Genomic DNA, 10,534 nt, shown 5'->3' on the forward strand with positions numbered 1-10,534 from the left:
AACTGGAAGTGTGAGACTACTACCTGGCTATTTTGAGTTCCTAATGCTCCTGTACCAACAGGCAATAAAGCGGCCATTTACTAACTGGAGTGATTGATCCTATCACCAAACTGGGTAGGAAGGACAATGGGTAGAACCCAGGTATTCTTTCTGGTACCCCCTAGTACTTCCATTTTCAGCAACAAAAGTTGTTGGAAAACTATAATAACTGAAAAAAGACAGGATCACTAAAGATCCAGACACACTGATAATGAAGATTTGGATCACCCCACCAAGTAAAGGATTTAGGACAATTGAAGTGCTAGCTGAGGGCAAAGAAAACAAAACGTTTAGTTGAAGCAGGAGATTATTTACATCACTACGACCTTGTAAAACTAGGATACAACTATGTATATTTTCTTCCTTGCATGTTACATAAGTATAAATAAATATATACTATATGACATATTATTATAATGTTCTTTTATTATATTGTGTATTATGTATTATATAAGATATTTTGTATGATAATATTCATATACTTGCACATATTAACAAATTTCTTTTTTCCTTATTTTGAAAAGATCATTGATAGTGATTAACTTTATAATTTAGTCATTAGTTTACAAAATATTTGTATGAAACTGGGAATGAATTTAAAGAGTAATTAATATCACTTAGAGATGGACATCATGATCATCCCGGCATTGAATATTAGACATGTTAAGATATTATTTAATTTGACTCTTGTGACTTCATATCTCTCCTTTTTGAGGAGAAGGTAAAAACAACTTCTTTCATATGGGCAGCAGTTGCATATATTTGCTGTTATTTCTGTATGGAAACTCAAATTTCCTGAAAAGGGTGTGTATGGATGCCAAGCAGCCAAAATTTGGACTGTCCCCATTTCTCAGCTATTGTCTCTCAGCTGCAAACCCATCCTTCTCTACTCTGCTTTAGAATCCTGTCGATAAAGATCTGCAAACTGTATTCCTCCTGGGCATCTAGCTCTTTGACAGGCTCCATTAATACAGGGCACTAGAAGGGGACAGGAAGGATACAGCAGGGAGAAAGGACTTGTTTCCTCTTTCTTGCATGCTGTTCCTGTCTGTTCGCCCTGACAACTGGTCCGGCAGCAGTTATTTTCTGGTGCTGCCAAGATCAACTTCATTATGTTCCCTCAAACATACCAGCTTCCAGCAGGTAGTGCCACCTCTTACAAGCTAGAATTTCAAACCCTCGGGCTCTGTCTAATTTCCTAGGTACTAATAATTCAAAACTCTTCCCTTTACCCTTCCAGCCTGAGTAGTAACTGTTCCTACCGTTATTTCCTGTCTAAATGCAGTGTTTTCCTTTCTGCGCTCTGATTCCCTAACAACTGTTCAACTAAGGTCTTAGATTAAATTCCCTCAGAAAAAAAATGACCTGTGTGGGTTTTTTTTTTCCTGATTGGACAGTAAAGGATGAAAATATAAACAGCACTGTTGATATAAGATGATATTTAGCAAACAAGGTTCACCTATTTAATTAAGCAGAGAATTCCAGTCCTAATAACATTCTACTTTTATAACACAGGTCAATGATCCTTTATTCAAAGTTTTAAAAGCCATAAGTATTTCAGATTTGTAAAAGGTAATAGTGTATATATTCAATACATTAAATTGTGCAATGGCTCCGATGGGATATGGAGCAGACAATATCTCATAATGAAACACCTGAGGGAATAAATAGTTCCCCAGATCAGTTCAGGTAAGTTTTTGCAACCAAATGGGTCACACACACACACACAAAAAACTTGTGGTTTTCAGAGCTCTTTCATTTGGAACTGTAGATAACACATTTTGAACTTCTGTTTTAAAAAACTACCAAAGGGCTAATCAAAAGACCTATATTTTTTTAATGTAAGAGTGCATTAAAGTGTTCTCAGGAAAATTCTGAGTAAATCTAGATAGGGAAGTGATGTCTGACTTAAACATAAGAGAAATGAGAGAGAAACAGACAAATCTTTGAACAGACTACACTGATAATCTCCAGCAAAAATTGGCCCCAGTTACCTGAGAGTCAATGAATAAGCTCTGTGATAGAGGGAAAAAATCTACTCTGACAATAATCCATACAGAGGCCGTATTTGAGCGTAAGTTAATGAAGCTGCATGTGAAGTTCAGACAGTGCCACTCTATCCAAGGAGTGGTGACAGCATGCCATGGAACACGTCCTAACATGCCTATTTGTTACTTTGCTTTTTGATGTAATGCAAAATTATCCAGAAAAATATATACTTAAAAATAAATACATTCCTGATTATTTACATATATCAAGCTAACTGCCAGAAGACCTCAAAAGAGAAGCAAGTAAAAATGATTGCTGCGGGGAAGTGGAGTTGAGTCACGTACATACGGGAAGGGGCAGAGGGGATATCATTTAGACTTTTCTGTCTTACTTGATTTGTAATACACGACTATATCACTTTAATAAAAGATTCTTAATTACTGTCTAAAGTGTATAGACTGAAATGAAATGTCTCTGAGCTATGGAGGATAGGAGCTTATATAGAAAATAAATACACAGTTTTCTACTTTCTGAAGAGCAATCTAAAACTTGATTTAGTAAAATCGATTTAAGTTGGATTGATTCAACTTCTAGTTCTAGGTGGCCCAGCACAGACATTTCTACCCCTGCTGTTCTCTCTGAAACCACCCCAAACAACAAGAAAAATGATAGAAACAGAGACAAGGACTTGATCTCCAGTGAAGCTGTAGAATAACCACAACCTCAGACCACAAACTGTGCAAACCAGTTGCCACAAGACAGCAGATTCCAGACCAGATTTAAAGAGGCCAGGAGAAGATACCAGATTGACAGTCTTGTAGAGGAGGGCAAGTCCCCCAAAAGCAGCAGGTGGCCCTGACAGGCTCAATCAGTGATCCTTCAGCAGAACAGCAGGTTTGCCCAGGAGTGTGTTTGATGCCTGCTCTGACCTGCTAGCAGTAGGGCACGTGAGAGGGTGAGAAACACTGACTCATGACATTATTTTTTATCCTCACCTGAGAACATGCTGATTAATTTCAGAGAGAGGGGAAGGGAGGGACACAGAAAGAAAAGGAGAGAAAAATCAATGTGAGAGAGCAACACTGATTGGATACCTCTCGAGCGCACCCTGACTGGGGACCAAGCCTGCAACCTAGGCATGTTCCCTGACTGGGAATTGAACCCACAACCTTTCAGTTTATAGGATGATGCTCCAACTAACTGAGCCACACTGGCCAGGGCCTGACTCATGACACTTATACAAAAAGTCTGCCTATGTGACAAAAAGGAGAAGAGGTGATAAGAAATATTCAGATTTTGTAGCAGGTGATCACAAAAAGTTCTATTTATTTTTATAAACATTTAGTTCTTACTATTAGCCAGAAACTAAGGTATGTTACAAATTTTAACTCAATCCTGATAGCCCTATGAGCTAGGTATCATTATCATCACCATCACTCAGCCGGGAGGCTGAGGCACTGAGAGGTTAAATGATCAGCACAGGGCCACAGCTCGTAAGTGGCAGAGCCTGAAATCAGACTGAGCAGAGTGCCTCCAGAGTTCATGCTCATAACCACGGAGGTATCATACCTCTTTGAAGAGAAATAAGAATGAGTGAATAAAAAGACAAAAGAAGGAATGAAAGAAAGAAACATTATCACACAAAAACCTTTGTCGGTATTAGGAAGAAAACCAACCTGCCCAACTGAGGAGGCTCCACAGAATACTGAAACTACTGAGAAGAGACATGTTCACAGGCAGAGCCCTTCACAGAGAGGGCTGCAAAGTGTTCTGAGATTTTCAGAGCTTCCACAAACTCTCACACTTCTCAAATTACTGTTACCTGGGCTTAATCTCCTAAATTGAAACTGCCTGCTGCTTCAACTCACCCCTTGGGTCCCTTTCCTTCAAATTATTGAGGTCATACTCTTTATGACCAGATGATCCCCCTCCAAAGATGAGTAATAATCAAAAATGGAACCCTGGGACCAATAAGGAAGAATAGAACAAAACAAAGACGATTGATTAGACAGCAGAAAGACAAGTAAGGTGAACTGCTGAAAGAAAATAAAACAAATAAAGAAAATAAGCAGGAGAAAAACATACTTAGTCATGCTTAAAACAGTCAAAGATATGAAGGAAAAGAAAATCTAAATCACACACGTACACATGCAAACACACACCTGCACATATCCTGTATCATACAGGACTTCATTGTGAGCCAGGGAGAAATCACACTATCTTACAATCAGCTAATACTCACAGGAAAGTTTCCAAAGACGAAGATTTCTCAAATTACTGTGACTTCAGCTTAGACCTCTGGCTCCCCACCTACATGTCTCCTAAAAATAGTTTATTCAGAAAGAATTTCCTTTATTTAGAAATCAGTGATCTAAAAAAAAAAAAGAATCAGTTTAGAATCTATAAAAAATATTCAAGGAAAAGAGATAACAAAAAAAACAGATAAAGAACACACATGCACACATTTTTACCATAAAATAAGCTAAAAAGTTCTCTATTAAATAAGGGAACTTAGGAAAAACAGTGGTCTTTAGGCAGTAGGCACTCAGAGTAGATAGCTAACATTTACTGAGTGATTATCAAGTTCCAGGCACCACTGTAAGTAAGCTATTTAAACTTAAGGATTAAAATGATATCCCTGTGAGAGTCAAAGCAATAATAATAAAATCACCTACAAGGGTTTAAAAAAATGTTTAAAAGATAGCTTCAGACTTTTCATAGCAGTACTTTTAAATCTAGAAAACAATGGAAGAATGTCTACAAAGGCCATAAGAAAACCCTGACAAGTGTGGCTCAGTTGGTTGGTGGTATGGTTGGTGGTACATACCACTAGTGCGGTACAGTTGAGCTGTACCACAAAGAAAAAGGGCATAAATTAGCTTTCTGGTCAGGGCACATGCCTGGGCTGCAGGCAGGGTCAATGGTGGAGGGCATGTGAGAGGCAACCACACATTGATATTTGTCTCCCTTTCTCACTCTCTTCCCCTCTGTCTAAAAATAAATAAATAAATAATCTTAAAAAAAGAAAAAGGGTATGATCAATTACATTGTTTGAAAACCAATGAAGTTTATAGCTAATATTGTACTTAGTGATGAAAGATTGAATGCTTTCCCCCTAAGACTGAGAACCAAACAAGGAAGTCCACTTTCACCACTCCTATGCCATATTGCTGTGTTGTTCTAACCAGAGCAATACAGCAAGGGAAAGAAATATAATGCATGCAGATTCAAAAGAAGGAAGTAAAGCTATTTTTATCTGCAGTCTATATTATCCCAACCCCATAATGGGCAAAAAGCTAAAAATTGTGAAACATTGATGAAGAAAATCAAAGATGTAATAAATGATTAGATATGTTATGTTCATTGATCGGCAGATTCAATATCATTATGAGGTCATTTCTACCCAAATTCATCTGTAGATTCAACACAATTACCAATCAAAATCACAGAATACATTTTCATAGAAATCAGCAAGTTAATTCTAAATTTATATGAAAAAAATCAGAAGTTCCAGAATAGGTAGTTACAGAATAGCTATGGGGATATAAAGTACAGTATAGAAAATGGAGCAGCCAAAGAATTTACAAGCATGACCCATGGACATGAACAATGGTGTGAGTATTGCCTGGGGAACTGGGGGGTGCTGGGTGGAGGGAGAAAAAGGGGAGAAATTTGGGATGATGGTAATAGCATAATCAATAAAATATAATTTAAAAATCAAATAATAAAATAAAATGATTTTGAAATAGAAAAACAAAATTGAAGGACTCATACTGTCTGACTCCAAGACATCTTATAAAGCTATTATAAACCACAAAGTGTGGTATCGGAAAAATGATAGACATACATATAATAAGACCGAGCAGAAAGTCCTGAAAATAGGTCCATGTGTTTTGTTAAATTTTGTCAAGTGTATGAAGGTAATTCAATGGAAAAATTTTTTTCAATAAATGGTGCTGAAATGATTGGACATCCATATGTTTATATGAACACTCTCAAAATGCAATAATAAGAAAAACAACCCAGTTTGTTTAAATGAGAAGATTTAAATAGACACTTTGCCAAAGGAAGAATCAAATGGCAAGTAAATACATGAGCATATATTCAACATCATCAGTCATGAAGAAGGTTCAAATTAAAGCCTCAATCATATACCACCACACAGCTATAAGAATGGTTAAAATTTTAAAAGATGACAGTGCCAAGTGTTGAGAATGAAGCAAAGCAATGGATCTCTCCTACATTTCTGTTGGAAATGTAAAATAATATAACTGATTTGGACAACAAATAGTTTCTTAGACGGTTAAACATACACTCAGCTATCCACTACTAAGTATTTATCCAAGAGAAATGAAAACATATGTCCTCACGAACACCTGTGTGCAAATGTTTAAAGCAGCTTTACTCATAATCCCTAAAAACTAGAAACAACCCAAATGTCTACTGACCTGGGAATGAATAAACAAGTTGTGACATTTCCATACTTAGCAATATAAAATAAGAAATGACTGATGCATGCAACAACATGAATGAATCTCAAAATTGTATGTCAAGTGAAATAAGGCAGACACTAAAGACAACATAATGGATTACTCAATTTATATGACATTCCTGAAAAGCAAAACTCTAGAGATAAAAATCAGATCACTGGTTGCCAGAGGCTGAAATGGTGTCACTCAGGGGTTAACTACAAAAGCCTACAAAGGGGGCTTTATGGTGTGACGGAGTGATTACTATTTGTTGATTGTGGTGGTGGTTATACTATAGTATGCATTTGTCATTACTCCAAGAACTATACACTGAAAAAGTGTAACTTTTGCTGTATGTAAATTATACCTCAATAAATCTGATATTCATAAAGAAACTAACTTATATAGTCATGTAAATTATAATAATAAAGAAAATTATAATAACGGGTGAAAGAAGGGAAAGAGTCATAAAGGAACATGTATAAAGGACCCATGGACAAAGCCAAAAAGGGGAAGGATGAAGGGTGGGAGGTGGGGTTGGGTGGGGTGGGGGAAAGTGGTGGTAGGAAAATGGAGACAACTGTGTTCAAACAACAATTAAAAATGATAAAAATTTTAAAAATTAATATAATTAAAATTACGAGTTGGATGAGAGGTGTGTGGAAGTGGATGTAAATTAATTTTCCTATCATAGTAAATAGGTGCTAGGTCATGTCAAAAGTCCATAAATCAAAAAATGCAAACTGAAGTGTATAATGAAAAGTCATGGAGTTAACTACTGCAGGGTTTAAAACACAGTAAAAATCTTCTGAATTATCAGAAGAAAAATAGATATTTAATTTTTTAAATATTATGTAATTTAGCAAAATAGCAAATAAAGCAATAACAGCAGAAATTGTAAAAGATAAGAGAACTAAGACCAAATTATTTGCATATCAATATAGGTCCGTAAATGGGATAAAGCCACCTATTAAAAGAAAAAATTTTCAGGTAGATTTAGAAAATCAAACTCTACTATTTGCTGCATGCAAGAGATACACTTAAACCAGGGTTAAATACTGGGTATATATCAGGCAATTACCAAAAAAAAAAAAGGCTAATAGAGTTATTAAGATCAAACCAAGTTGAATTCATAGCACAGGAAAAACCATTAAATAAGTTCCCTTTATAATGATAAAAGTTAATCTACATGAATATCTGTCATAGATCATTAATGTCAAAAATGGTAGCATGAAAATTCCTAAGGCAAAAACTGCATAAGATATAAAGAGGAGTAGAAATTCAGAAATAAGGAGGGAAGTTCACTCATTTACTTGATCCATGATAGATCAGGTAAACAGTAAAAAAGTAAAGATATAAGATCAAATTCTATATTCCATAAAGTCTATAGAATTTTAATCTCTTTAAAATGTACCACATCTTTTACCCTAAAAACAAAGAATATGCCATCTCTAAGGGCCCAGAGAACACTCACAAAAATTTAGTTTATGCTGGACCACAAAATACTCTCAGTATATTACAAGTGAAAATAGTACAGATCATATTCTCAAATTACAATGTAAAGAAAGTAGAATTTGTTTTTTAATAGAAAAATAATCCCGGCCCTGGCTGGCGTAGCTCAGTGGATTGAGCGCGGGCTGGGAACCAAAGTGTCCCAGGTTCGATTCCCAGCCAGGGTACATTCTTGGGTTGCAGGCCATAACCCCCAGCAACCGCACATTGATGTTTCTCTCTCTGTCTCTCTCTCTGTCTCTCTCTCTCTCTGTCTCTCTCTCTCTCTCCCTCCCTTCCCTCTCTAAAAATAAATAAATAAAAATATTTAAAAAAAGAAAAGAAAAGTAATCCCCAACAACTTAAAAATTAAAACTTTTAAAAAGTTGACTTAATGGTAATAGAAACTAAAATTATAGGATATTTAAAAAATAATATTAATGAAAGCACTACACATCAGAATACATGTGTTATGGCTAAAAACAATGCTTTAAGGAACAATTCAGACCCTTAACCAAATTATCAAACAGAGAAAAAATAATGAATGAGTTTATATTTAAAGCAAAAGGCAAGAAAATGAATAAGAAAATACATTTAAGGAAAGCAGAAAAAAATTAGACAAAATCATACACTAATAATTTTAAAACAAAAAATATGAAAATAAACACAAGAACTAATTACTTCAAAAATTTCAACAGCTCTCAAACAATAATAAAATATTTAACTTAAAAAAATTTTAACACCTGCTGGCTCCTACTGTTAGAGAGACAGTCATGTCTTCCTTGTACAGCACCCACCACAACTCTGTGACAACATAGTGAAGGTCAGAGTGAATGGATTTGGCCATACTGGATGCTTGGTCACCAGTGCTGCTTCTTTGACAAAATGGATATTGTTGGCATCAATGACCTCTTCATTGACCTAATGGTCTACATGTTCTAGTATGATTCGATTATACTCATGGCAAATTCAAAGGCACAGTCAAGGCTGAGAATGGGAAGCTCCATCTCAATGGGAAGTCCATCTCCATCTTCCAGGAGGGAGATCCCACCAACAATGAATGGAGTGATGCTAGTGTTGAATATGTTGTGAAGTCCACTTGTGTCTTCAATACCTTGGAGAAGGCTGGGGCTCACTTAAAGAGTGGAGCCCAGAAGGTCGTCATCTCTGTCCCTTCTGCAGATATCCTCAAGTTTGCGATGGGTGCGAAACATGACAAGCATGACAACTCCCTCAAAATTGTCAGCAATGCCTCCTGCACCACAAAGTGCTTAGTCCCCTGGTCAAGGTCATCCATGACAACTTTGGCAAGTGGAGGTACTCATGACCCAGAAGACCATGGGATGTTCCCTGTGGGAAGCTGTGGAGTGATGGACAAGGGGCTTCCCAGAACATCATCCTTGTTTCTACTGGCACTGCCCATGCTGTGGGCAAGGTCATCCTGGAGCTTAATGGGAAGCTCACTGGCAGGGCCTTCCATGTCTCTCCCTCCAGTGTGTCACTTTTGGATCTGACCTGCTGCCTGGAAAAAGCTGACGAATATGATCACATTAAAAAGGCAGTGAGGCAGGCAGCAGAAGGCCGCATTAAGGGCATCCTGGGCTTTACTGAGGAGCAGGTTGTCTCCTGCTACTTTATCAGTGACACCCACTACTCCATCTTCTATGACAGGGCTGACATTGCCTTCAATGACCGCTTTATCAAGCTCGTTTTGTGGTACCAACAATAAATTTGGCTACAGCAATAGGGTGGTGGATTTTACGGTCTACATGGTCTCCAAGAAATAAGAGTCCCCTGGACCACCAGCTCCAGCAAGAGGAAGAGAGGCCCTCAGCTTCTGGGGAATATGAGTATGGAAAGTATAAACATAGACTGAATCTTGTGGTATTAAATTGGAAGTGGAGCTTTTTGAAGTCAGGGAGATACACATATGTATAAAGACTTGTCTGTATAGTTCTTGCTGTTCCCATTGAGAGGATCTGGGAGCAGTGACACCTCAATTACCAATAACACATGTTGCACCCAAATCCTAGTTTCCAAAGAGCACTCGCCACTAAAAAGAACAGGACTTCTTGGAGAAATGGATTCCTCCAGGAGTGTGCAGAGAAGGTACAAGATGAGCCTAGAATATACTGTTACACCAGAAAGTAAGAAAATGCTCAAAAGTAATGGGATGTGTCAAAGGACAGAGAAGGCAGCCAGAGGGGCCTTCTGATATTCGAATATGGTACAATTCAAGAATCAAAGTAAATAGACAGTGACTGAGTACAAGCTACTGAAGAAAATAGGAATCCCTGAGTCCACACTGGCAAAAATGAGCAAATAAATAAACAGGAAGGAGAGAAAGAGCTCTCTTTTCATAGAAAATATTAAAAATGTAGATGAAATGAAAGATTAAGAAAATCATTTGGCAATAGAGTAAAAATTCAAAGAAGAAATATCCATGGGTGCTGAAACCAGTAGGAGAAAATAAAATGAAAACGGGTATATTTACATACTCTCAAGAGTCTCTCTCACAGAATACTAATGACAAAGGGAACAAAAAG

General features: G+C 36.9%; 1 pseudogene; it reads left to right on the forward strand.

Annotated features, from left to right (window-relative positions):
* Positions 1-7,817: 7,817 nt before the first annotated feature.
* LOC114494849 lies at positions 7,818-9,775 on the forward strand (annotated as a pseudogene).
* The last annotated feature ends 759 nt before the right edge of the window (positions 9,776-10,534 follow it).

This window comes from Phyllostomus discolor, chromosome 4, assembly GCF_004126475.2.
Source record: "Phyllostomus discolor isolate MPI-MPIP mPhyDis1 chromosome 4, mPhyDis1.pri.v3, whole genome shotgun sequence".
Taxonomy (NCBI): Eukaryota; Metazoa; Chordata; class Mammalia; order Chiroptera; family Phyllostomidae; genus Phyllostomus; species Phyllostomus discolor.